This window comes from Macaca fascicularis, chromosome 18 (genome assembly GCF_037993035.2).
Source record: "Macaca fascicularis isolate 582-1 chromosome 18, T2T-MFA8v1.1".
NCBI lineage: Eukaryota > Metazoa > Chordata > Mammalia > Primates > Cercopithecidae > Macaca > Macaca fascicularis.
In genome coordinates this window covers 22,346,899-22,368,860 of record NC_088392.1, presented here as the reverse complement: position 1 = coordinate 22,368,860, position 21,962 = coordinate 22,346,899, and the positions used below count along the sequence as shown (strand labels likewise).

The window sequence follows — 21,962 nt, the reverse complement described above, 5'->3', positions numbered from 1 at the left end:
GCCAAATTAAAGCAGCCATAGCTGTATTGCCAAAGGGGACACCCCTTTCCATATGAGTGTCGGTAGCAGCTTCTTACCCATTTAGAAATAGTTCCTCCCTATTTCTTCCCACTTTTCCAGATTGTCTCAGATACCCTGAGAGGCAAGTTGTCAGAGACAAGTTCCCTGAGGACAGTTCAAGGTCTCACCAACACCTAAAACCTCCTGATGAGCAGAAGTGAGTAGAGTGAGAAGGAGGGAGTGCAGGGCCAGTGATGTTTGAGGACCCTTGCTGCAGTAGCAGGATGAGCAACATAATTTGCAGGGCCCGGCTGAAGATGAAAATGAGGGATTCTTTGTGCAAACAGGATTAAGGATTTTAAGATGGTGACATCAGAGCATTAAACCAAAGACGGCACCCGGCCTGGCGTGGTGGCTCACGCCTGTAATCCCAGCACTTTGGGAGGCTAAGGCGGGCGGATCACAAGGTCAGGAGTTCAAGACCATCCTGGCCAACATGGTGAAACCCTGTCTCTACTAAAAATACAAAAATTAGCTGGGCATGGTGGCTCATTCCTATAATCCCAGCAACTCCGGAGGCTGAGGCAGGAGAATTGCTTGAACCGGGACCTGGGAGGCGGAGGTTGCAGTGAGCCAAGATGGCGCCACTGAACGACACTGCCTGGGCGACAGAGCGAGACTCCACCTCAAAAGAAATAATAAAAAGACAGCACCCTTCTGGGCTCAGGGCCTTGTGTGAAGAACAGATCTTGGCCCATGAGGCCCCCCTTGCTTGGTGGATGCTGCCCTTGGAGCATTCTGCTCACAAATGCCTCTAGTGCTCTCTTTTGAGATCACTCCTGCTGCTTTAGAAGTTCCCACAGTATTTCCTTAATCTCAAGATGTTCTGTTTAGAAATATGGTGGGAACTGTATTTCCCAAAAAGTGTTCCCAAACTGCCCCTGCATAAAGCACCTACACTCTATAAATATCAGGGTTAAGTAAGTTAATGTAGGGGAATACACTGCCTTCCCTTCCTCAGGGAGAGTGTGTGCAGGAAGCAACTTCGTGCTTAAACCTGAAGTTCAATTAATTCACATGATGGGTAGAAAAAGCCGTAAAGTTGAAGAAGTGATACGGTAGCATCAAAAAGAGAGAAAACTGCTTGGGTGTGGGACAGAACACATGAGATGGGAGAGAGGTTTGAGAGACATACCTGCTGGGACAGGTATGGAAGACTCAGCAAGAGAGGCCGAACTGAAGATTTTTCAGAAACTATGCATTGTGGTTGTGAATTGGGTCCTTTTGACATTATTTAACAAATGACTTACATTTCCAGTTATTTTTGGTTGTAGAATTTCTTAAACTTAGCTGTGCAGAGGCTGGATGACATGGGGCTCCAGTTAATATGTGTGGTATTTCAGAGCATAGTAAACCCCTCTCAGCATAGCTGGCAAATTAGTTGCACAGCACAGGAAGAAAATTCATCTGCTAGATAGCAAATAGATACCTCCATTCCAGATTAGGTTACAAGTACATTTGGTGGTTGAGGAATTGATATCAACTGGTATTTTTTAAAACTCAGATTTAACACCAGCCCAAGGCTGGTCTTGAACTCCTGGGCTCAAGCCATCCCCCCACCTCAGCCTCCTGAGTAGCTGGGACTACAGGCTTGAGCCTCCATGCCCAGCTCTTTTACAGCTTTAATGAGATATAATTACCACATCATACACAATTTACTCATTTAAGGTGTACAATTCAATTGCTTTCACTATATTCAGAATTGTGCAACCATCACCACAATCCATTTTAGAAATTCTCATTACCCTAGAAAGAATTCCTACACCCCTTTTACTTCCTCATCTCCCCATTTCCACCCCCCACCCCCATGACACATACAGCCAGAGGCAATCACTAATCTACTTTCTGTCTCTATGTATTTGTCTATTAAGGGTTTTTTTTTTTTTAGAGACAGGGTCTCACTACATTGCCCAGGCTAGTCTTGAATGCCTGGGCTCAAGCAATCCTCCCACTTGGCTTCCCAAAATGCTGGGATTATAGGCAGAAGACACAGAGCCCGGCCTATTCTGGATATTTTATATAAGTAGAAGCTTTCACTTAACACAATGTTTTTGAGGTTTGACTATGTTGTCGCCTGTATCAGTACTTCATTCCTTTTTGTGGCAAATCAGCAATGCTTTTTAGAAGCAACTGTAGACACAGAGGGATGACTACCCCACTCTTCACATTCCTAGGGAAGTTACTCAAACGGAGGGGGACAGCGGGGGACAGGGCAGCTCTCATAGCAGGAAAACACCCTCCTGAGCAGGAGGCCCCATAGAACTGTGAACACAATGCAGGCTTTGCCACCTGCCAGAAACAAATCTACATCCAGCTCTGCCAATTATAAGGCAAGGCATTGAGCCTACCTTCTCATCTGTAAAAGGAGGGAATGAAAATAGGCTGAGGATACGTATGTCAATTGCCTTGTGAAAATCTGTTACATAATTAGTTTTCATAATGGTAATCAGTGTAGTATAAGGAAAGAGTTCACTTGTTTCATCAGTTTCCTTTTCTGCTGTGGGTTACCACAGTAATTCTTTTTTAAAGTGGTACACCAACTACTATGTAAAAATGTCTCTGGGTGTAATTCTCACCCGTAATAGTAATTTACAGGACATGACCTTCTGTTCTCATTCCTGGAGATCACTGCTATGGATGGAGGAGGAGGAAAGGATAAATCCAGCTGTCAAGAGCTGGGCTGACGTTGAGGAGCTTCTGTGTCATCCGTGACTCCTCCCCAGGTGATGATTTCCTGACAGTGTTGTCCCACATGTGAAAATACTGACAAACACACACTATTTGACTCACACAGTCAGTTTAGTGACCACATATCTCAGCCACAGAGCACTGACTGTACTCTGGAGAGGAAAAGGACAGTTAAGTCAGGCTGTGGCTCGTGTTTCGTGGCTTCTCTGAAGGTGAGAACCCTTGATGACAGATGTATCATTCTCTGCTAGAGATGAACAATCAATATTGAATTATTGGGATTAGTGGAGGAGTTTGTGGTAGGCTTCACAGATGACCTTGGAAAAACAGTGTGTTCATTGGAAAGAATGCTGCATTTGCCTCTTTTTTTGCTGTGTGGTTAAGGTGTTAGGATATATCTGTATATTTATTGGTTTCCATCCACAATTCCTGGCTCCTAACTCCCATAGTCCTTATTATAATGTTGGGGCACTTCTGGCCTTGGGAAACAGAATCTCTCTCTCTCTTTCTGACCTTCTATCCTCCTTTTACCTGTCCAAGGCAGGACTCTGATTGTGGTCAAAAGCCCTCATTCCAAAAGACCCTCATTCCTGCCCTGTACCCTAGGGGAAAGAAAGCCACACAGAGAAAAGAATGCCAAGAAAATCTGAACAGACAGGCTTGCTGGGTTCAGATCAGGTGCTTTTTGTCCAATCACATTTCTACATGGTTCTCAATCATGCCTATGTAGCGAAGCCTCTATAAAAGCCCAAAAGGACAGGGTTTGGGGAGCTTCCAGAGAAGTGAACACGTGGAGGCTGACAGGAGGTGAAGAACTCATCCACACGCTGGGATGGCGCATCCCAACTCCATGGGGACTGAAGCACCTGCAAATTGCCCTAGGATCTCTGCATCTGGCTGTTTACTTATATCCTTAAAATCACCTTTGCAATAAACCAGTAAATGTAAGTGTTTCCCTGAGTTCCATGAGCTACTCTAGCAAATTAACCCCAAGAGGTGCTCATGGGAACCCCAACTTGAAGCCAGTCAGTCAGAAGTTCTGGAAGCCTTGACTCGCAGCTGGTTGTCCGGGGGTTCGGGGGGTGGGTGAGGAGTAGCCTTGGGGACTGGACCCACAACCTGTGGGATCTGACACTATCTCCGGGTAGACAGTGTCGGAACTGAATCCAAGAACACGCCACCGGTGTCTGCAGCTTGGCGTATGGGGCAAATCCACCACGACTTTGGTCACAGAAGTCTTCCTCTTCCTCTGTGTTGATGATTGTCATTGTGGTGGTGGGAGAGCAGAGAAAAAAAGGTTCGAGAGAGATTTTCCCTAAACAGTGGATCGTGGCAAGTTTCTTTCTTTTTATTTGTATTTGAATTTATTTATTTATTTATTGAGAGAGAGTCTCACTATGTCGCCCAGGCTAGACAGCAATGGCACAATCTCAGCTCACTGCATCCTCTGCCTCCCGGATTCAAGCGATTCCTCCCTCAGCCTCCTGAGCAGCTGGGATTACAGGCATGAGCCACCACACCCGGCCCACATATCACATTTTGATAGCTACTCTAAAATGGGCAGGACCCTTGACAGGTAGCAGGGTAATGTCATGATGCGGGATGTGGACTCCTGCACCTGCTCCCTAGGCTCAAACCTCTGCTCTGCCACTCACTAACTGATCATCAGTCTGCCTCAGTCACTTCTTCTATAAAACTAACATAATAGCAGTATCTATTCATTTGACCATTATGGAATTTGAGTCAGTCTATGTAATGCTGTTCTGAATAGTATATAAAGTAAGCACTATGTATGTGAGTGTTAGCTGCTGCCAGTGGCTTTGGGTTTAACATTGGCAAGATTATAAAAATAATGTATTTATCTCAAATTGGTGGAGAACAAAGGCTATAGGAGCGTTATTTGAACATTTAAAACACTCAAGTGATGTCAAGTTTTATTTTGACTAATCTGCAACCCCCTTCCCACCACCAGTCTGCATCCCTCTTCCCCCACCCTCAATAGCCAGCAAGTCGCATGGCTGCTGTCACCAGAAAGCCTGCTGTCAGCAGAAAGGATCAGGGAAGAGGTCATAGCTCACAAGCAGACCACGGGTAACCAGCTCTTGTGGAGCTGGCGGGAAGGCCAGCAGTTAGGGCGCCTACTCAGTGGGGACAGGAGGGATTAGTTCTGATTACCCAGCCTAATCCAATGGCAATTGTCTTCCTGAATTTGCCATCTCGCAAATTAGGTGATTGCCATCACCTAATACCCAGAGCCGTGTTAGTTAGGGAAGCTTATTCAAAGATGATTTCTGTAAATTGCGTGGGGAGGACGGCAGACCATGTGGGGAGAGACACTTAACACATTTCGGGTGCCTACTCTGTGTCAGACCCAAGGCTGGGCACTTCGTATTTCATCTTCACAGTGAACCTGTCTGGTGGATGTTCTTTGCTATTTCCCAGCTAATGACTCGGAAGCTTCAGTCACTTCTAAAGGTTGGTGTAAGAAGCATAACTTCTCACAGCCTGCAAGTGGCAGAGCTGAAACATGAGTCCAGATTAGCTGGAGTGGAATATCGGTGAGGATGGGAAAAGAACAAAAACGCTCATTCATTGCCGGTGGGAATGGAAAAGTGGTACAGACATTTTGGAAAACACTTTGGCAGTTTCTTAACCCATTTCCCATTTGCCCCAAGAATACTGCTGTCTCTAATCCTGATGTAACATCATATACATTTCTGTTACATCAGAATTAGAGATAAATTCTGTTTAGAAATAACTCCAAAAACAGTTTTTGTATTTTATTTTCACATTGAAAATCAGCCAAATTTGTTTCAGCCTCAAAGAGCCTATTTATGTAAAATTGAGTGCTGGCAACAAGCTGCCCTTTTTTTTTTTTTCCTAAATGGGAAATGGGTTTCAAAGTTAAACATAAATTTACCAAATGACCCAGCAATTCCACTCTGAGTTATCTTCCCAAGAGAAATGAAAATGCATATTCACACAAAGACTCGCACACAAATGTTCTTAGCAAGGTTATTCATAATAGCCAAAAATCGGAAACAACCTAAGTATCTATTGGAAATAACCTAACGCTCCAACTAGTGAATGGGTAGACAAAATATGGTATAGCCATATAATGGAATACCACTGAGCAATAACAAAGAACAAACTATGGATACGGCGGGCTGTGGCTCACACCTGTTATCCCAGCACTTTGGGAGGCTGAGGCAGGCAGATCACCTGACGTCGGGAGTTGGAGACCAGCCTGGCCAACATGGTGAAATCTGTCTCTACTAAAAAACGCAAAAATTAGCTGGGCATGATGTCAGGTGCATATAATCTCAGCTACTTGGGAGGCCAAGGCAAGATAATTTCTTGAACCCAGGAGGTGGAGGTTGCAGAGAGCCGAGATCGCACCATTGCATTCCAGCTTGGGTGACAGAGCGAAGCTCCTTCTCAAAACAAAAAAACAAAAAACACAAAATTATGGATACATGGTATGACATAGATGAACCTCAAACACATTCTCAGTATGCTTAGTGAAAGAAGCCATACACAAGAGACCATACAATAAATGGAATTAAGTGTCCAATAGAAACTATAAAGACAGAAAGTAGATCAGTGGTGGCTGGAGGTGAGGGCAATAGGGAGAATGCTAATAATAAATGTGCCTGAAGGATCTTTTGGGGGTGATGACAATGTTCTAAAACCAATCTATGGTGATGATTGCCCAACCTAGTAGATTTGCTTTTAAAAACAAATCATTGCATTTAACAATTAGAAATGGTGGGCCGGGCGCGGTGGCTCAAGCCTGTAATCCCAGCACTTTGGGAGGCCGAGACGGGCGGATCACGAGGTCAGGAGATCGAGACCATCCTGGCTGACACGGTGAAACCCCGTCTCTACTTTAAAAAATACAAAAAACTAGCCGGGCGAGGTGGCGGCGCCTGTAGTCCCAGCTACTCGGGAGGCTGAGGCAGGAGAATGGCGTGAACCCGGGAGGCGGAGCTTGCAGTGAGCTGAGATCCGGCCACTGCACTCCAGCCTGGGCGGCAGAGCGAGACTCCGTCTCAAAAAAAAAAAAAAAAAAAAAAAAAACAATTAGAAATGGTGAATTATATATGATATACAAAATACACCTTGTTAAAGTTAATTTTAAAAATAGAAGCAAGGAGACAAACATTTAATGATCCCCTACTAAATTCACTGCGGCGTTACCTGTGACAGCAAAAGCTAAATGTCCATCAATAGGAATGTGGTTATTGTATACCTAAAGAATGGAATCTTTTTTTCTTGTTAACAACAATGTACATTTAAAAGAATGAGACAGGCCAGGCCTGGTGGCTCCTGTGTGTAATCCCAGCACTTTGGGAGGCCAAGGTGGGTGGATCGCTTGAGCCCAGGAGTTTAAGATCCATCTGGGCAACATGGTGAAACCCCATCTCTACAAAAAGTGCAAAAATTAGCTGGTGTAGTGCATGTCTGTAGTCCCAGTTACTCAGGAGGCTGAGGCAGGAGAATGGCTTGAGCCTGGGAGGTTGAAGCTGTAATGAGCCGTGATTGCACCACTGCACTCCAGTATGGGCAACAGAGCAAGACCCTGTCTCAAAACAAACAAACAAAAAAAAGAGACACTGATAATGGAATAAAAAAATGCACTGATATGGAATAATCTCCAGGATACATTAAATGAAATAAACAATGTATAAGAGTGCAGGGAATGTGATCACTTTTTTTTTTTTTTTTTTTTTGAGACGGAGTCTCGCTCTGTTGCCCAGGCTGGAGTGCAGTGGCATGATCTTGGGTCACTGCAAGCTTCGCCTCCCAGGTTCACCCCCTTCTCCTGCCTCAGCCTCCCAAGTAGCTGGGACTACAGGTGTCCGCCACAATGCCCGGCTTATTTTTTGTATTTTTAGTAGAGACAGGGCTTCCATGTTAGCCAGGATGGTCTCAATCTCCTGACCTCATGATCCACCCGCCTTGGCCTCCCAAAGTGCTGGGATTACAGGCATAAGCCAACTGTCCCCGGCCAATGTGTTCACTTTTTTTTTTTTTTTTTTTTTTTTTTTAAAAAAAAGAGGGAGTCTCGCTCTGTCGCCCAGGCTAGAGTGCAGTGGCATAATCTCGGCTCACTGCAAGCTCCGCCTCCCAGGTTCACACCATTCTCTTGCCTCAGCCTCCTGAGTAGCTGGGACTACAGGTGCCCGCTACTTCACCCGGCTAATTTTTTGTATATTTAGTAGAGATGGGGTTTCACTGTGTTAACCAGGATGGTCTCGATCTCCTGACCTCGTGATCCGCCTGCCTCGGCCTCCCAAAGTGCTGGGATTACAGGCATGAGCCACCACGCCCAGCCCATGTGATGACTTTTAAAGGCAAAGAAGAAGGAGGAGGAGGAGGAGAAAATAATCTAATATGCTTGTTTATACATATATTGACTAGAAATACACAAGAAAGCAGTAGCTTGGTTGCTCCTGGGAGGGGGCCTAAGTGTCGGGGGGAAAAGAAGGCATGCCATTTGGAGGCAGTGACAGTCTTTGTATATCTTTCTGGATACCTTGACTTGATGTATCTTACCTAATAAACAAGTAAAAGCTAACTTTTCAATATTAATAGTGAGCCACTCCATGTGCCCGGCAGTGTGTTGGGTGCACAATTCATCACACAGACGTGGTGAATACTGAGCTGGCAGAACCTCCCTCTGGATTTGTTTTGAATATATTTTAGGTGGATGAGTCTTTCCACTGAGTCTCCTCTCCCCTGCTGCTTAAAATGTGTGGCAGTTTCCAATCTTTATGAGAGGGCAAAAAAAAAAGGTTAAATAAAACCTGTGCGAGGCCGGGCATAGTGTCTCACTCCTGTAATCCCAGCATTTTGGGAAGCAGAGGCAGGCAGATTACCTGAGGTCAGGAGTTCGAGACCAGCCTGGCCAACATGGTGAAATCCCATCTCTACTAAAAATATAAAAATTAGCCGGGTGTAGTGGCACACACCTGTAATCCCAGCCACTAGGGAGGCTGAGGCAGGAGAATTGCTTGAGCCCGGGAGATGGAGCTTGCAGTGAGCTGAGATGGCGCCATTGTACTCCAGCTTGACCGACAGAGTGAGACTCTGTCTCAAAAAAATAAATAAGTAAATACAAAAATAAATAAAACCTGTGTGACAGTTTAGTACCTCCCCTGAATTTACAACTGAAAAACGCACCTGAAACACAGGTTAGGTGACATTTTCAAGGTCACACAGCTTGTTAGTGACAGAGTCCAGGTTTCTTGATTCTGATTTTCCATGTACTGCATTGAAAGGATACATTCTCTTGCCTATCTTGGGGTAAAGACAGGGAAGAGAGGAGACCTTATGGTGTTATAAACATACAAAGTGTGACAGTGCTGTAATCAGACCCACTTCCATGAGTTAACTGATTAAAATCACTTTGGCTTGAAGTTGAATGTCATGGGCCGACTGCTGTGTCCAGTCTAGGAATGTGTCATCAGTGTCAGCACAAACACTTCGTAGTAAAGAAGGCCCCTCTCTGGCTCATTTTCCTCTTATCCTCCGCATTTTCCCAGGCTCCTTATGTTCCTACCCTCACTCCCCTGTAACTCCTGAAAACTCCAAAGCCACTCCAACTAATCCCTCTTGGGAGAATGTTTACTTTTCAATGTGGCCAAGAGGTGAAACGCTGTGGAATTTCTGGCACCAGACAATATAGGGAAGAACCTGGAAAACCTTAGGCTCTCTTCTGTCTCACTCCTTGCCCCCTGACAAAAATAAGACCAACCCTGAGTGTAGTTAACTGAGCCTGAGTGTAGTTAACTGAGCCAGAATTCATTATGCTGAACTAACCACCTGTCAGCAAGACCATTCAGAAAAAATCAGTGGTGTGAGGACAGGGAAGAGATTCTCAGGAGAGTGGTAGTCTGATCTCTGCCACCTTCTACCCTCATCCTTCAACCCAGCCAGTCAGAGTGTCTTAGGGGAACACTTTTCATATAATGCCTCCACTGGCCTTATTTCCAGAAGATTTTTTTTTTAAATAGAGATGGGGTCCCACTACGTTGCCCAGGCTGTTCTCAAAATCCTGGGCTCAAGCGATCCCCCACCCACCTCAGACTCCCAATACAGAAGATTTTTAATGGTTCTTTATCTAATCTTGTTCTAGTAAATAAAGTGTGCCTTAGAGATAAGGAACATCACATCCAATAAAAAGGGCCGTAAGGTGTAGTACTGTAGCCAACGGTTCATTCCATTTCTTTTTATTTCTTTTGAGATAGGGTCTCGCTCTTTCACCCGGCTGGAGTGCAGTGGTACAATCTCGGCTCACTGCAACCCCTGCCTCCTGGGTTCAAGCAATCCTCCCACCTCAGCCTCCTGAGTAGCTGGGATTACAGGCATGCACCATCATGCCTGGCTAATTTTTGTATTTTTAGTAGAGACAGGGTTTTGCCATGTTAGCCAGGCTGGTCTCAAACTCCTGACCTCCAGTGATCCTCCTGTCTCGGTCTCCCAAAATTCTGGGATTACAGGTGGCTTGCGCCACCATGCCTGGCTGGTTCCTTCCATTGCTGAGGCAGGACTGTTCTGTGGAAGAACATTTTGACTTGTCTGGGCTGAACTTTAAAGCATGCCCATCCTAATTTTTTGGTTTAATTTTTCCTGGCTTACCTTTAGCAGTAATATTCTTAATCTTTAAAGTATAAATGCTCCCCATGGCTATCTTTACGACTAAGGGAACAGGTGGTATGATTTTAGAGGCCTTTCTCCAAAATATCTAAAATATCCTAAAGTGGCCATTCGCTTGTCCTCCTAACCTAGCCTCTCCCGTCACTCAGCAGCCTGGGGACTTGGTTGGCGACACCTCAGCCTTCCTGCTTTGTTGGCTCTGATTGGTCTAAACTGTGGTGCACTTGCTCACTGACCTAGTCATTAACCAAAGTCAATCGCATGTGGCACTCTCCAAAAAGTAGTTCAGGGGAGACCCAGTCAGTGCAAAGCTTAGGTTGTTCACTCTGTCATCCACAGGAAAAGGAAAGCATGTGAACCTCAGCGGAGGCCAATAGCTATCTTGAGACTGTGCTAAAGCTGATAAAACCAAAACAGAGATGAGCAGAGCTTTCAGAAATGCAGAGAAACAGCGGGGTCCTGACCAAACTCCTGGACTCTTCCATGGTGCGAGCAATAAATTCCTGTTACTGATTAAGGTAGTTTGAGTTGATTTCTTTCTTTTTTTCTGTTTTTCCTTTTCTTTTCTTTCTTTCTTCTGTTTTTTTTTTTTTTTTTTTTTTTTTTTTTTTTTTTTTTTGAGACAGAGTTTCACTCTTGTTGCCCAGGCTGGAGTGCAATGGCACAATTTTGGGTCACTGCAACCTCTGCCTCCTGGGTTCAAGCGATTCTCCTGCCTCAGCCCTTCAAGTAGCTAAGATTACAGGCCTGTACCAGCATGCCTAGCTAATTTTGTATTTTCAGTGGAGACAGGGGTTCACCATGTTTCACCAAGCTGGTCTCGAACTCCCGACCTCAAGTGATCCACCCACCTTGGCCTCCCAAAATGCTGGGATTACAGGCATGAGCCACCAAGCCCGGCCAAGTTGATTTCTTCGTTGCTTCAAGAAGGCATGCCCTCTCCTCCTTGGCCCGCACTGCCTGAAATTCCTACCATTTGGCACTCTATTCCAGATCTCTTTGTTGGACACCAAGTTACAACTAAGTTACCAACAGAAGGAATGGACTGAAGATTAAATGGCTTGATCAAAACCATCCAACTCTTGACAATTCTTTCATCATCAAGAAGGCAGGGGAGGAGAAGTGTGAAAAGCGTAGCCCAACCACACTAATTTCTGATTTTCATATTCATCCTTTCTCTTTCTGCCCTCCATGTTTTTATTTTGCTTTTCTGGATTTCCTTTACATGGAAGGACCACCAGCCTGTTCAAACACCCCGCCAGGTTTTCAAACCCCTAGCTCAAATGCTGGTTTCTCTTTGAAGGCTTCCCTGATATCCTCAGCTGGAAAAAAAGAAAAAGCCCCTAAAAACTAGAGACCATTAGCCTCAGGGTATTGTCCCTCACTCAGTGTCACCCCCAGCAGCTAGACTGTAAACTGCTTGCCTGCAGGGCACCTGATGGGTTCACCTTTTATGTTTGCAACACTAGCACATTGTATCTGTGTCTCTGGTATCCCCTGAGAAGTAAGGAAAGTTTGGTGGTTGAAAAGAATAAACACAAATACGTTTTCTTCAGGAACTGCAGGCCGAAGAAATGGCTATAGCAGTGGTTCTCAGAGTGGCCCCTGGGCCACGCCATCAGCATTTCCTGGGAACAAGGAGGAAATGCAAATTCTTGGAAACTTCAGAATCAGAAGCTCTGGGGGTGGAGCCCAGCAAGCTTTATTTTAACAAGCTCTTTAGATTCTGTTGCACTTGGAAGTTTAAGAACCACTGGGCTCAGAGGAAGGTCTTAAACTAGGGGTTGAGGAGCAAATGAGCCTGTTTGTCTAAGAGCAGGGGCCTGGTTGTCTAAGAGCAGGGCTGAAGATCAAGTGAAAACCCAGGTGAGTTGTGCAGCCCAGACATAAGGATAGCAGTTCTATCCTAACACAGATCTAACACAGATAGCAGTTCTCCAGGCTGGCCCTCCAGAGGGAGGGTGCATTGTATCCAGACCTGAACTCTCGGAACTGAGCTTCTCTTCAACTTGCTCCCTGTCTCTTTGAGCTGATGTCTGAAGTCTCCTGATCAGTTTTGTCTGTTTGGGCCATGCCAAGTTGGTATGCATAGGCGGAGATCCCAATAAGGGCTCGAAACATGTTTAAATGTTTTATTTAATGTAGGTCAAATGTATATTCTTTCGTTTTCGCCAACCCCAAGATGACGTGATTACATTCTCCCAAGTTGCTTTACATGTTTGCATTTTCAGTTTTTCTTTTTGGCAGCATCCAACCCAGAGTAACATATCCTGGGTTCCTTGTGAACCTGTCTGTAACCGAAGTGAAGAATGTATCAAGGTACTGCGATGTACCCGGGGAAAAGCTGTGGGGTATCTCAGTGAAAACAAGGGGCAATGAGAAAGATGTCTGATAAAGTTCTCGGGAGCCAGCCCACAAGCCGGCTTGTGAATCTCATCTGCTCCCTCCCGTCCCTGACTGGCCTTTCTCTCTATTCATTGTGTACTTTTATCACTGACCCCGCCCAATTCTAGCCCACAGTGTGATCCCTACCCTGGAAACGACACTTCTTCTGAGCTGGCCCAGAGCTACTCCCCCTGCTCAGCTCCGCCAATGGCTGGCCCAGTTCAGAGAATTTTCACCTCCACTCCCGGCCCCACCTCTCTCAATGCAAGACTCGACTATAATCTTTGAGGAAAGGCTGGGCGTCTACCTTCATTTTCATAGTTTTCATCGTGATCACAGGCCTTTCGTTACTATGGATTCCCAAACACTCATATTGAAATATGGTACTGGTGTGTATTAAAAAGCATTCCCAGGGGATGTTGATAAATCTCTACTTCTGCTTTTAGATAATAAGCATCAATTATCCATCAACTATTTTCAGTAAAAAATTTTTTTTTCTTATTTATCATAGATACATTCTAAAATATAATCTTTTTTTCTTATTTTGTTTTCAAAGACGTTGTTTCCAAGTATAGAATTTTTCTCAAGGAATCTAATCGTTATGTTTATTTAATTATTGCAGTGATGCTTATAATGTACAGTTTCTATTACTTTATATAGTTTATTTTATGGTATTATTCTAAAGTTTCAGCAAAAAAAGGAGAAGCTTTTAATTAAGGTGAAAAACAAACTTTTGTTGAGAAACTATGATTCAACAGATACTTTAGGTATATTTATTCATCTAATCCCCCATCAATTCTGTTAAAGTGAATACTGTTATGATTTTACGGATGAGTAAACTGGGGTTCAAACAGGTTGAAAAGTTATGCTAAAGTTGGGAGTCAATTCCAAATCTGACTCCAAAACCTTTCTTAGGACCTCCCCTGCTTCTCCCACCTCCATCCAGAGTAAGACACTAACTCAACTGCATCCCCATCACAGGGGCTGATACCTACATGCGAGTGTTCAGGAGGCTGTTAAAAACTCATGAAATTGGAGGAGAAAAAAACTTGGCAGGTAATGACAACAGGAACTCTGCCCTACCTAAAAACTTCCCCAAATTGTGATTAAATGTTTGGCGAAAACATCAAAAAGACAATGTAGGCTGGGTGTGGTGGCTCACGCTTGTAATCCCAACACTTTGGGAGGCCGAGGCGAGTGGATCACCTGAGGTCAGGGGTTCAAGACCAGCCTGGCCAACATGGTGAAACCCCGTCTCAACCGAAAATACAAAAAAATTAGCTGGGCGTGGTGGTGGGTACCTGAAATCCCACCTACTTCGGGAGGCTGAGGCAGGAGAATCACTTGAACCCAGGAGGCGGAGGTTGCAGTGAGCCAAGACCGAGCCATTGCACTCCAGCCTGCGCAACAAGAGCAAAACTCTGTCTAAAAACACAAAACAAGCAAAAAAATAAAAACAACAACAACAAAGGACAATGTAATTCAGGAGCGAAAATACATTTAGTTTGTTTTAAGTCCGATTTCCAAGATCTGAATGTGGTTATTGGCCATCCATGCTTTCTAATACAGGATTTGTGAAGTTGTTGATTCGGAAGGTAACCCACAACATCCTTGGTTTCAGTACAGAAGCCACACAGCAAAAACTCCTTCAATTTGTCCTTAGTTGATATAGAGTTATAAAACATATCACATATCTCTGGAATTACCGTTCCTGGTTAATTAATCTTTAGAAATAAAGGCTACCTTTACATAAGGAAAAGGTTGTGGAAAGAAAATAATTAGAGCAGAAGCAGCTCTAAATGCTGTTCTTGCTTTTATCTATTTTTAAATGATTGCCAAATGTCTGTAACTGACACCCTTAATCAGGGCTTTTAAGGTTTAGATGTGTTCATTAAACTGTAATGTGACAGTGGTGGCATTTAATTGATGGATTTTTTTTGGCTGACTTTTTGCCTTAAATTTTTTTTAAAATCTATTTTTTTTACAATAAATGCTTACATCAGCCATTTTGAAATGCCTGATAGCTTTTCAGCAAATTGTATTACCTGTTGTCAGACAATATACTTCTGTGTCTACCCAGATAGGAGAGATTTTCAATCATTCAGTAATTCACAGTAAATTGAACAACTCTTAACTAAAATACTCAAATATTTCAGACAAAAGTCTCTGGGGCCTGAGTTACCTGGATAATTAACTTAACTTTTTATGTTACTTTTCAAAGCTTTACATCTCACTGCTTCGAGTCATCCTGTATATTTTTTCTAACTGCTAAGATAGACATGATGTGAAAGAAACTATTTGCATTCATTATTGTCAAGCCAAAATAAGCACACCTTTAAAAATAGCAATAATTTTCAAAAAGTGCCAAAATGGACTTAAATTACAAGACCATGAGAATTTGCCCACTTTAAAACCTTATATACCCAAATATCCCATATAGCCCCTATTTGTTTCATCTCATTCTATTTCATAAGGAAACAATCTGCTTCATTCTTTGTTGCAGAAAATGTTAACAACTATATATTGAAAGTACAGCCATTCCTTATGTAAAAACCAAAGTCTACATACTTACTTTTCAATACTCTTTGTCCAAGGAATGTTATAGGAGGGCTGGCTCGGCTGTGGCTTCCCCAGGCTGTGTGTGAGGCATTGACTGGGTGTTCCCGGGACAGGGATTTGAAGGAGTTTACAGGGTTCAGGGTCTTTTCCACGATCAGGTCAAAGCACAGATGGGTCTGCTTCCAGAAAGTTCATATCTTCCTAAGAGGGGAAATTCCATGCCCAGGGAAGTTCTGGAAGAAGAGCATTTTTCCCCCGCCCTTCAATGAACTAGGTCATAGCTGAAGCTGGAGAATATATTTTAGCATCCCTGTGATGAAACTTGAGGGCTGTTTCTGCAGTAGGTGCAACACTTGTTGACACGCCGGGGAGGCCCTGGCAAGGGGGCCTGGTGAAATGCAGCCCCAGGGAGCTGATGAAACCCAGATGAGCTGTCACTGGCTGCTGCTCGGGAGACCGAGCAACTCTCTACAAAGCCCATGCTGGACCCTGGGCTTAGTTGCTCACCCCTTAGGAAAGGAAAAACTTGCTGCCTGATAAAGGGATTAAGGCCGATGTAATACAACCAGTTCTCGTACCAAGGTTATCAGGCATTTGAAGTACACATAGGAAACCCATGGAGGGGGTGGCGGAGAGGTAAAAATACAAGTTATATGTTGTTCATTTAGAACAGGTATCATAGCCGTCCTCTGAAGTTCTCTGAGAAAGGCAGAAGCCATAGAAGGAAGGCGGGATCCACCCTCCTCACCCTCCTTACCCCCTTTGTCTGTCTGTCTGTCTCTCTCTCACACACACACATACACACACACCTTCCTATTTTGACTATAATAGAAAGAAAAGAATGGACAAAGATCAGAAGAAATTCACAGAAGAAATACCACAGGTTCTGTTCCTTCAGATTGCCTGGAATGGTTCTTATTGGGAAAGCAGATTTTGTAATATGGGCATTTCTTTTACTGAATTTTATCCAAGTCTAAAAACATAGAGAATCCTTTAGCATCATTCTGTAACTACTTAGCCTCTCCCCAAAAATATTTTAATGTATGACACCTGGAAATTGACAGCTTAGACAGAAATCTCTTTCGAGACTCACGGAGACGGCTCAAATTAGCAGCTCCAGGGGTGACTTTGAAAGGGACATAGCTGTAAATACTCACTCTGTGTTGAGCACTGCAATCCTCAAAAGCAAATTGTTTTACGCAGCACAGCATGTACATCACTACCCCTTGATGGAATGCAACTTTTCACAAGATGAAAAATCCTCTGAAATGATGAAATATTAAGAAGCATAGGGGTGACGTGTTCTGTTTTTCAGTTTTATCTTCCTATGAGAAAAAAAATATGAAAGCTGAGACACTGTAAAATGATGACTATCTCCTGGGGAACACACCGAGGAAATGCCACAGAGCACAGAAATGACCAGCTCTTTGCAAATGGTTGGCTTTGTGGAAAGCTGAGGTCTTCACAATGTAAGGTCTGTTCCAGATAAGAAAAAGGAGATAACTTCAGGTTGGGAATGAAGAGAGGAGGAAGGTGTGAAGATAAAGAATAAACAAATGCTATGGCATGCCACAGAGAGGATAAAGTCAAAAGTGAAGGAATGTCCCAAAGCAATAGATAAATGTGATATGGTTGTGAAAGAAGTGTTGCCTGGGAGTTCTTAAATGGACAAGTTAAAATTCACTATGAAACTTAATTTTGTTTCTCTGAAATAACTTGAAAAACCAATTCCCTCAACTCCTAGCATTCATCTCCTAGCAAAATAAATGTAAAGAGCAGAAGGTTTATATATGTGTATATATAGATACACACACACACACATACATGCATGAATACACACATACATGCATCTATATACACACGTACATACATACATATAATGGATTTAACTGTATTTGTTTTATTCATCTCATGAATTTGCAGCCACAGAATGTATGTTTCAATCTTAGGTCTGGGGGAGGAGGCACGAAAGAAAATCAGAAACAGAAATCTTGGAATTAAACTCAAAGTAGGCCTGTAATCCCTGCACTTTGGGAGGCTGAGGGAGGTGGATCACTTGAGGTCAGGAGTTCAAGATCAGCCTGGCCAACATGGTGAAACCCCCGTCTCTACTAAAAATATAAAAATTAACTGGGTGTCGTGGCTCACGCCTGTAATCCCACCTACTCAGGAGGCTGAGGCAGGAGAATTACGTGAACCCAAGAGGTGGAGATTGCAGTGAGCCAATATTGCGCCACTGTACTCCAGCCTGAGGGACAGAGCAAGACTCCGTCTTAAAAAAAAAAAAAAAAACCTCAAATTAGTCCAGGACATTAGTTCTGAATTTTCTGCGAATATCGAAGGAAGGATGGAAGAAGTAAGACATTGAAGAGAAAAAGAAAGGCATATATCCGCTAATAGCATCAAAAAATACATGACTCTCTTTGTCACATCTACTGTGAGACTGAAGACCATTCTTAGCAATCAGACTGTTGACATTCCCGAAGATGTCAACATCACTCTGAAGGGACACAGTTATTGTGAAGGGCCCCAGAGGATCCCTGTGAAGGGACTTCAGTTACATCAGTGAAGAACTCAGTCTCCTTAGAAAGGAAAAGAAGAGGCTCCAGGTGGACAAAGTGTGGGGAAATAGAAAGGACCTGGCTACTGTTGGCACTATTTGTAGTCATAAACAGAACATGATCCAGGGTGCTGCACAGGGCTTCTGTAGTAAGATGAGGGCTGTGCATGCTCACTTCCCCATCAACATTGTTAGCCAGGAGTCTTTTGTTGAAATCTGAAATTTCTTGGGTGGAAAATAAATCTGCAGGGTTTGGATGAGGCCAGGTGTTGCTCATTCAGTATCTCAAGCCCAGAAAGATGAGTTAGTTCTTGAAGGAAATGATAGTGAACTTGTTTCAAATTCAGTTGCTTTGATTCAGCAAGCCACAACAGTTAAAAACGAGGATATTGGCAAAGAGCAGGGGCTCATGCCTGTAATTCCAGCACTTTGGGAGGCTGAGGAGGGTGGATCCTTTGAGCACAAGAGTTTGAGACCAACCTGGGCAACATGGTTGAAACCCTGTCTACAAAAAAAACCACAAAAATTAGCCAGGTGTGGTGGCGTGTGCCTGTAGCCCCAGCTACTTGAGAGGTTGAGGTGGAAGGATGGCTTGAACCCAGGAGGTTGAGGCTGCAGTTAGCCATGGTCATGCTACTGCACTCCAGCCTGGGTGAAAGAGTGAGAGCTTACCTCAAAAAAAAAAAAAAAAAAAAAAATCAGAAAATGTTTGGATGGTGTCTATATCTCTGAACAAGGAGCAGTTCAGCAGCCTGGTAAATAAGATCTAAGAGCTGTCTAACTGCACAGACAAGATGCCAGATGATTCCCCAGAACTATGTGTGATATTTAACAATTCAATAAAATACCTCAATTGAAAAAAAAAATGTAAGTTTGAGATTAAAAGTAAAGACATAAAAATGTTTAGCATTATGCCAAGTAAAGTAGTGTAGAGTATAAGAAATTATGTTTAATCTCTATTTTTCTGAAACTATAGGGAGAATTTTTTTAAAACTTAATTTTCGGGAAGATTTTTCCTTCTAAGGAATGGAGTTGGAAATGTATTTTTGTATCAGATGTTTATTAATTCTCTCTGAAAGGCCTTTTCAGCTTTCCCAAGTTCCAACTCTTATTTTCTTGGTTTCTTGAATGAATGAGCGCCACTTGGTTCGCTGACCACCCTAGGTTCACTGACCACCCTAGGTCTGCTGGAGACTGGGACTGAATCAGTTCCCAACTAATCTGAACAATTAAAGCAAATTCATTAGGCTCTTATGCTGCTTTGTGCTCCTATAATGTGGACTGCGATTGGTACGTGAGAGGTTTATCTGCTCATTTTATTCTTCCTGGCACGGAAGGCCCTTGAACACTAGTGGCAAGGTTGATGGCACAGTCTTTCCCAGCAAAGCACATTCTTGGCGGAGGCTTAGTACCAATCACGTGGCAGATCAGGGACTCTGCCAGGGTCCTCGGGCCAGGCTGAAACGGAGCAGGTCACTCCTGCTGCTGCTGCAAAGAGAACTGTCAGTGTTTGGGGAACTTCTCTGGAGCACCGAGAGCCTCCCTCCCCAACAACTCATCCCTATCCAGGGTCCAGGGATTCCCGTTAGCAGATGTGACCTGAATCATGCATTTACAACCTTCATTCAGTTCATTTATGTATTTATTTATTTTATTTTATTTTATTTTTTAGACGGAGTTTTCGCTCTTGTTGCCCAGGCTGGAGTGCAATGGTGCAATCTCAGCTCATTGCAACCTCTGCCTCCTGGGTTCAAGCATTCTCCCGCCTTAGCCTCCCAAGTAGCTGAGATTACAGGCATGCACCACCATGTCCAGCTAATTCTGTGTATTTAGTAGAGACAGGGTTTCACCATGTTGGTCAGGCTGGTCTCAAACTCCTGACCTCAGGTGATCCACCTGCCTCGGCCTCCCAAAGTGCTGGGATCACACATGTGAGCCACTGTGCCCGGCCCAGTTCATCTATTTAAAATGGCTTCCAGTCACTTGGGTAGGTGAACTAAATAGGCATTATCCCCGCTCAAGTGCAGTGGCAAAAGAAATATTAATGTAAATAAAACTCTGTTCTCTCATGATGTTTTTCATCCCAGGTAACATCTTTCTATAATATTCTTAATGAGAAGATGGAATTTTAAAATATTTGCAAAACAAGCCAGGCATGGTTGCTCACACCTGCAATCCCAATAGTTTGGGAGGCTGAGGCAGGAGGATCACTTGGGTTCAGGACTTTGAGACCAGCCTGGGTAACATAGTGAGACCTTGTCTCTACAAAACATCGTAAAATTAGCCGAGTGTGGTAGTGTACACCTGTGGTCCTCCTCCCTATTCGGCAGGAGGCCGAAGTGGGAGGACTTTTGGGCCTAGAAATTTGAAGCTACAGTGTGCCATGATTGTGCCATTGCACTTCAACCTGGACAATAGAGTGAGACCCTGTCTCCAAAAAAAAAAAAAATTGCAAAACAACAGTAAAAATGCAATTTTTTCAGAATTGATATATCTGAGAGGGACTCATTCAAGCATTTGAGCGTTGTTTGGAACCTGGAATTCATTTTCCCCCAGAGTAGCAAATTTACAAATGGCAGTTAGGTTCACAGACACAGAAGTATTTTATCCATCATGTTCCTGAAGGACTGTATTTGAGCTACCTAAAACCAAAATAGCAAAACCAGCTCAAAATTCAATGTCACAAAATATGACAATCTAAGTACCTGAACAAAAAGTACCCAAGTTTCCAAGATAAAAGTTTGTCATGGTTCATTCTAGTGCTTCAGTTTCAGTTTTAGAACAGTCACAAAAATCATTGCAACTCTCAGAACAGGAGCAAAATTCCAATTTTGTAAATGTGAGGCCCTGTTTCACAAATGCTAAGTAAAATTCATTAGTTAGTGTGAAAACTTAAAATTTTAAAAATATTTGCGTGTGTTATATGTACTGCTTTGGAACAGTTTACTTTGTTTGGTCTTTTTTCTGATTATAGAGCAACACATACTCATTACTAAAACTGCTGGATATTTTCATCAACCAAAGGCATATAACAATTTGAAAAGCATTTATGGTGGAAAATTTCTAAACTAAACTAAAACTACTAACAGTGAGTCTCTGCAGTGCTTTTGCCTGGAGCTGCTCCCATTCCCCTATCCTGTTCTGCTGTCAAAGGGGCTCTACCAGGGCCAGCTGTGAGCACTGGCATTTTCACTCCCATGGTCAAGGGGTTCACTGGATTTGAAGCAGTGGACAACGTCTAGCACAGCAGTGTTGTTGATGGACATGATCTTGGCAGCAGGCGAGTGGAGCGGGATTGGGGCAAGCATCTGGCTGATGTGGGCTGCATGTGTGTGCAGGGCAGATCAAGGGGAACCTGGCTATCCACACATTCCCAGCATGCTCAGATGAGACGTGAAAGGGCCCAACAAAAAGTGACTATCAGGCAGACTTGAAAATGGAAGAAACTTAAATGCCACTTTTGTGCTTCAAAAGCCATCATTACCTGCCACACACTGGGAGAAAATATTTGCAAATCATATACATCACAAAGGATGTACAGTCAGAATATATATTTTATTTATTTTATTTTATTTTTCAACAACTTTTCAGTTCCAGGGTACATGTGCAGGATGTACAGGTTTGTTACATAGGCAAAAGTGCACCATGATTATTTGCTATACAGATCAACCTATCACCTAGTTATTAAGCCTAGCATCTATTAGTTATTCTTTCTGATGCTCACCCTCCCCACCAGCCCTCAACAGGCCCTAGTATGTGTTGTTCCCCGCCACGTGTCCATGTGTTCTCATCATTCAGCTCCCCTTGTAAGTGAGAACATGTGATATTTGGTTTTTTGTTTCCGCATTGGTTTGCTGAGGCGGGGAGAGCAGAATATTTATTTTAAAAACCCATGAAACTCAACAATAAAAATATTAAAAACCCATAGACAGGGATAGTGGCATGTGCCTATGCTCCCAACTACTGGGGAAGCTGAAGTAAGAAGATTGCTTGAGCCCAGGAGTTTGAGACTGCAGTGAGCTACGATTACGCCACTGTACTCCAGCCT

The 21,962-nt window shown here is 43.5% G+C and overlaps 1 protein-coding gene and 1 pseudogene across 7 annotated transcripts in view; one reads left to right on the top strand and one right to left on the bottom strand.

Moving 5' to 3' along the window:
- ALPK2 (alpha kinase 2) overlaps positions 1-15,626 on the bottom strand; it is a 145,354-nt gene extending 129,728 nt beyond the window's left edge. For 6 of the 7 annotated variants that reach the window (XR_010582821.2, XM_074022427.1, XM_045378372.3 and 3 more), the window contains exon 1: positions 15,368-15,626. The gene's annotated coding sequence lies outside the window, so the exon portion shown is untranslated. The remainder of the gene's footprint in view (positions 1-15,367) is intronic. The other variant, XM_045378374.3, reaches the window with a different exon arrangement.
- A 2,141-nt stretch (positions 15,627-17,767) lies between these two features.
- Positions 17,768-18,911, top strand: LOC102129276 (large ribosomal subunit protein uL6 pseudogene; annotated as a pseudogene).
- The last annotated feature ends 3,051 nt before the right edge of the window (positions 18,912-21,962 follow it).